Raw genomic sequence first — 6,978 nt, forward strand, 5'->3', positions numbered from 1 at the left:
TGGCAGGGATTTGAACCCAGATCTGTGGGCATCATTCCAAAACGACGGTCAGGGGATGCTTCTCTGAGATGATGTGCTGAGCCGAGACCCCAAAGATGAGCAGGAGCCAGCCTCTGGAAGAGCCATTCCAGGCTGAGCCACGAGCAAGGACAAAGCCTGGCAGCCGGCCAGGGCTCCCCATGTGCCAGGGGCATCTGCTCCCCCGACTCAGCCCCCGGGGGCAGGGAGGGGTCCGGGGCTGCGAGCTGGCAACCAGGGTTCTGACCCGGCTCAGCTCCGGCCCGGTGTGTGACCCCCAGCAGAACTGTGCCCTCCTTGTGCTTCAGTTTGCCTCTGTAAAATGAGGGAGACAGAGCAGGTGACTCCCATGCGAAGTAGTGGAGGACAGACTGGAGAGTGGGGACCGCCTGGGGACACCGGCGTCATTCCTCTGGCAGCAGTCTGAGGATGTCCCAGACTGGGGGCTGTTGGCAGTGGCAGGAATTCCCACAGCAATGACCTTTGGACTTACACCTGCCCAGCCAGCCAGCATGCCACATGGCCCCAGGCCAGGCCTCCACCCCCATGGGTGCCCCCTCCTGGTTCAAGGTCCCTGCTGGTGACCCAGGACCCAGCAGAGGCTCCTGGGAGCAGTGTGACTCCAAGGCTGCTCAGAACCCCTGGGCTGGGGGTTCTTCTCTCTTCTATCAGGCTGTCTATCCGCTTGCATGACAGCGACAGCTGCCACTGTGCTCCTGCCACTCTCAAGTCCTACGGCAGTGAAAATGCCCTCCTTTTTTAATGAGAATGGTGTTTGTTGTGTTCTGATTACTAAAGTCTTGGTTGAAAGAGTTTGGAAAACACAGTATTTGGAAACCTCGGTGCCTGGAATATTGAGCAGCACATAATAGATCATTGTTGAAAGAGGGAATGAACATAAAGCAGGAATTAGTGTGAGGTTAAGGGCATGGACTCTGGGGCCACAAAGGCTGTGCTGAATCCTGACTTGCCCCCTGTGTGATATCGGGCACTCTGTGACTCAGTTTCCATATTTGTAGTTGGGCTCAGCTAAGGGGAAGTAGGATAGGAAGCCAGAGGTGTGGAAGATAGAAGGACCAGGGCACTTCTCAGCTCCCTCCTTTGGACTTTGGACTTCAGTCCGACAGTGGCCGGGTCGCTCCCCGAAACCCCTCACCCGTGGCTCCAGCCCTCCCTGGAGTTGGACACCAGACTCCTTTCTTAGCTGCTTTAAGCCAGAAACTAGGGCTAGTTCCTGGGTCCCTCAATCACCTTCTGCCGGTGTCCTTAAGCCTGTCCCCCACCTCTATAAATAGCCGCTTAATTCAAATCCCAAGAACCAACTGAGTTGGACTCTCTTCTCCTGCCTGGACCCTGATGGACACAATTAGCACACCGAGCATTTTTTCCTGCACTTACTGATCCTTTGTAGCAGTGCCTTCCTCTTGTGGAAAGCTTTGAATTCTTTTCCAAAGTCTGTACAGGTCTTTTGTGGAGACAGCAGGCTACAAAAGACAGTGCTAAAAATATACAGCAACCCATGCTCTGCCACCCAGGGAGTTTCTGGGGGCCACTGAGGAAGACTTTGTGCAGAGGCGGCATCCTGCTGCGTCCTGAAGGTCACATCCATGTTTTGCAAGAGTTGAGAGCAAAACACAGAGCCATGAGATGGAAAGGACTAGCAGCAAGGAAGCCTGGGTCCTTGTCCAGGCTTTGCTCCTGACAGGCTGTGTGACTCGGGGCAAACCACGCCCCTCTCTGATCCTCACTTTCTTTGCCCGCCAATGCAGATGAAGGCTTTGGACCAGGACAGTATTTCTCAAATCACCAGGAATCTTGCTTATTTATTTGTAAATGTATTTTTATTGAGGTAGAATTGGCATATAAATTTAAGGGTATAATGGGTCAATCTGATACATTTACATTTTGCAGTATGATTACCACCATAGAGAGGTAGCACCTCTATCAGGTCACGTAGTTAACATTTTTGTGCGTGATGGGAACAGTTAAGATCCAGCCTCTTTGCAACTTAGAAGTTTATGATACAATATTGCTGTCTTTAATTCTACGTGGTGCACTGGATCTCCAAGACTTATCTACTGGTACAAGGTTCCGTAGATGTTAAATAACATCTTCCCCCCCCCTTCCCCCCAACCCCAGCCTCAGATAAAAACCATTCTACTTCCTGTTTTTATGAATTTGGCTTTGTTAGATTCCACATGTAAGTGACATCATAATAGTATTTGTCTTTCTCTGTCTGACATCTCACCCGGCATCATGCCTCTAGTTCCATCAAAGTTGTTGCAAATGGCAGAACTTTCTTCTCTCTGGTGGCTGAATAATATTCCATTGTGGGATGTGTGTATGTGTGTGTGTGTGCACATGCATGTGCATGTGTAACCTTTGGATATGGAGATAAGGGAACCCTTGTGCACTGTTGGTCAGAATGTACATTGGTGCAGCTGACTTTTTCTAATTGTGGAAAACAGTATGGAGGATCCTCAAAGAATTAAAAATAAAACTACCCTATGATCCAGCAATTCCATGTTTAGGTATATATTCAAAGGAGATGAAAATAAGATCTCAAAAAGAAAAAAAAAGATCTCAAAGAGATTCTCATGCCTATCGCAGCATTATTCACAGTAGCTAGAGATGGAAACAAGCTAATTATCCATCCACAGATGACTGATAAAAAAGTTGTGGTGTATATCTACACCAGAAATCTTGTTAAATGCAGTTCTGGGGGATCCCTGGGTGGCTCAGCGGTTTGGCGCCTGCCTTTGGCCCAGGGCGCAATCCTGGAGTCCCGGGATCGAGTCCCACATCGGGCTCCTGGCATGGAGCCTGCTTCTCCCTTCTCCTGTGTCTCTGCCTCTCTCTCTCTCTCTCTATCATAAATAAATAAATAAATCTTAAAAAAAAATAAATGCAATTCTGATTCATCAGGTTCCTTAAGGGCCTGAGACTCTAGGGCATTTCTTTTTGTTTGTTTTTATTTTTTTTTAAGTAATCTCTATGCACAAGGTGGGGCTCGAACTCACGACCCCCAAATCAAGAGTTGCATGCTCTATGGACCAAGGCACTCCTGAGACTCTGCATCTCTAACAAGCTCCCAGGTGGTACCAATCTTGGGCTGTGTTTTGAGAACAAGGGACTATAATGAACTCTGATTTCCCTCTAGGCTCAGTGATTCTATAACTGTTCATTCCTATTTTCATGCAGCTTTCTATGACGGGGCCCACACTCCTGATACATCAGCTCTAGCTGAAAGAGACCAATGTTATGAAGACCTGCCACTCTGGATCTCTGTGGGGTACTTCGGGATTGAGAATTTGATATTTATGGCAGCTTCCTCCCCCGGCCCCATCACCTGCAGATCTGTGCGTTCAGATTTACAGAAGAAAATAGTACTGTCAGCGATGATCCAGTGTGGTTTGAAAATTGTGTCACCTCCTGGTGCTCCTGGATTCACAGCCCTTCCCCCCAGGGGAGCTCTAGGAACCTGAGGCCCCTTCCCCATCCCTCGCTCCACCCTCTCTTTGCCTCTGCAATTGGCAGCATCTAAAATCCCAGCCATAGCCTCATTTTACTGTGTCTTGATAGCTTTGGGGACTCTAAGGAGCTTCTGTTAAAATGAAAATTTCTCAGCAAGGAAAGATTCTTTAATATTTGCCAGAGTTCATGTTATTGGATTCCTTTCCTGGAATTCCAGTGGGCCCTGTTTTTACAGATGGAAAGTGAGACCTAGAGAGGGGGAAGGGCTGGCCACATCAGGAGTGCATCACTGGAACCAGATTTCTGGTTCCCTTCTTGGGGTTAGGGCTGTCGAGGCAGGCAGGCCCAGATCACGCTTTGAAAATCATGACATAGTGGCTTTGAGTCACACAGATGTGGATTCAAATTCCAGATCATTAAAAAGAAGGTATTTATTAGGGGGCCTGGGTAGTTCAGTCGATTGAGTGTCCGATTCTTGATCTCAGCTCAGGTCTTAATCTCAGAGTCATGAATTTGGGGCCCCATGTTGGGGTCCACCCTCGGCATGGAGCCTGCTTAAGAAAAATTAACTCAGGGCAGCCCGGGTGGCTCAGCGGTTTAGCGCCGCCTTCAGCCCAGGGTGTGATCCTGGAGACCCGGGATCCAGTCCCATGTCAGGCTCCCTGTGTGGAGCCTGCTTCTCCCTCTGCCTGTGTCTCTGCCTCTCTCTCTCTCTCTCTCTCCTCCCTGTGTATTCTCATGAATAAATAAATTAAATCTTTAAAAAAAATAAAAGAAAAATTAACTCAGCCAGTTAAGCATCTGACTCTCAGTTTCTGCTCAGGTCAGGATCTCAGGGGTTGTGAGATCAAGCCCCATGTCTGGCTCTGCTCTCATTGGGGAGTCTGCTTGAGATTCTCTCCTTCTACACAACCCCCCTCACCCATTAGCATACACACACACTCTCTCAAATAAATAAATAAATAAATCTTTAAAAAAATTTTTTTAAGTATTTATTAAGCACCAACTGCCCAGCAGGCATTGGGAATCTAACTGTGACAAGCCAGATACAGTCCTTACAGTACAGTAGGAACTACTGGGTGTATTAATAGGTAGAGCTTACTTTGGTTTCTACCTGTCAGGTTCTGTACCCCCGGTTTCACATATGTTTCATTCTCTTAACAACTCAGTGAGATAGAGACTACTGTGGCCTCACTTTGCAGGTAAGAAAGCTGAAGGCCAGCTAATTGCCCAAGGTCACACAGCTAGTAAACAGCAAAGCTGGGATTCGAAACCACCATGTCTGGGACCATAGCTCATGCTCTTAACCACCATGGTGTGGACTTACTAGTTGTACCACTGATTTCTCCCAAAAACCTCGCACCAAAGACGAAGGTAAGGTTTTATCTCTACTTTTCAGGATAGAAAAGGTCAGAGAGGTTAAGTAACATTTGGAAAGCTGTGCAGCCCATGTGGGGCTGGGTTGACCTTTGAAACCAAGCTCTGAGCTCAGTGATCTTGGGTGGGCCACATAGCCTGTCTAAACCTCAGACTACACCTCACCCCCCCTGCCCCCACCACCACTGTCTACCTTTGGAAGTGGACATGAGGATTGAATGAGATAATAAATGTGAAGACATTGGCCCAGGGATGTGGCAAAATGGCGACTGTAGTGGTTGGACTCCCTGGGACCTGCCTCCTATTCCCTACCCCAGTAGGGGACACCTACTGCATATTTAACAAGTTGGCATGTGCAAAAGGAACCCCCAAAGGCAATGCCTAACCCAGAAGGGAAGCTGCTTGAATGGGGAGCTTTTAGGCAGTCTGGAGTGGCGATTTTTTTTAACAGCTTTATGGACATATTTTCCCCATACCATAACGTTCACCATGCAAGTGGATGGTTCAGCACTTTTTAATGTGTTCAAAGAGTTGTGCAACCATCACCACCAGCTAATTTTAGAACATTTTCAACACCCCCCCCCCAAAGAAAACCCATATACTTTAACCATCATTTGGAACAGGCGATGCTTAGCCTAGAGGGAGAAGTTGCTCAAATAGTGGTTTTGTTGGCAGCGTGGCTGATTATTTGGAGCATGGTAGGGAATACTCTGCAAATCATACCTTGAACAACTGCCTATTTCTTCCATTAGAGAGCCATCCACGGGGCACAGTGTGTTCCGTTCACTAGTCTTTAGGTCCAAGAAATAATTACATTTTTTTTTCTGTAGATAGTTTGGTAGGGGCTGCCTGAACGTGTAGAAAGTAGAGGGTCAGTGTGGGAGGGGCCGACTCACCCTAAAGAGGCCTATGGGAGAGGAAGTAAGGGTAGGGGAAGGCAGGGCTGTGTCCCGTATTTAGCAGTGATGCTTCCCACCCCAGCCAGATGGGTCTTTCAAAATTGCAAATTGGATTGTGTTGTTCTCCTTAAAACTCTCCAACAGCTTCCCTTATTTTTTGGAAGAAGATCCAGAGTCCTTAGTAGTCTGAAGGCCTCCCAGCTTCATCTCACGCTCTGCTTCCACTCGTGTTCTTCCTTCTAGCCTCACACACTGCTTTTCTGTTCATACCCTGCCTCTATGAGCTTTTGGCAAATAGAAAAAGTGCACCCTCTTGGTGGACAAATTAGAGAAAGGATTTTGTTCGTTCAGCCTGATGCCTTTCTACAGTACACGACCTATGCAACTGAACACTATAGTTCTGCCTTAAACATGCCGAGCCCCAAACAGACAAGATTTTTATATCTGGGAGGAGTGGAAAGAGCATGGCCTCGGAGGGCATCTCTAAGGGTGGGAATCCCAACTCTGCCACCAGCCCGCTGTGGGACCCAGGGACGGTGATCCAGTCTAAAAGGAGTGAATGATTCCCACCTCAGGGGTTGGAAGGAGCTGTGAGGATTAATGAAACCATCTGTGTGCTGGGCTTGATCAAAGCCCCCTGTCTTCCCCTGTGTGGCCCCAGAATCCCTACCTCCATTTAAAAGCGAATCAATAATGTTAGTGGAGCATATGCATTTTTCTTAAAAAACAAAAATTTTGGGGATGCCTGGGTGGTTCAGTGGTTGAGCGTCTGCCTTTGGCTCAGGTCATGATCCTGGGATTCTCAGATCAAGTCCTGCATCAGGCTCCCTGTGGGGATCTTGCTTCTCCCTCTGCCTATGTCTCTGCATTTCTCTGTCTCTTATGAATAAATAAATAAAGTATAAAACACACACACACACACACACACACACACAAATTCTTCAATGTCTTGTATCTGCTTCTCCTCACTACATTTTCATTAACCAATCTGGATGAAGTCTGAACAACAACAGACTCCTAATCTGTGCCCAACCCCTTCCAGCCTTGCCCCTCCAATGCTTTCAGGAGTCACAACAAAAGATTTTTAAAACCAAGTCTAATCATGTCATCCCACACCCCACTGCCTGCTGCAAACTCCTCCTCCTTCTGGTCTTGGACCAAACGTGAAAGAGTCTTCCGAGACTGCTCAGTCAATGCTAGGAGGACCTGG

This window comes from Nyctereutes procyonoides, unplaced genomic scaffold (genome assembly GCF_905146905.1).
Source record: "Nyctereutes procyonoides isolate TBG_1078 unplaced genomic scaffold, NYPRO_anot_genome, whole genome shotgun sequence".
In the NCBI taxonomy this organism is placed as follows: Eukaryota; Metazoa; Chordata; class Mammalia; order Carnivora; family Canidae; genus Nyctereutes; species Nyctereutes procyonoides.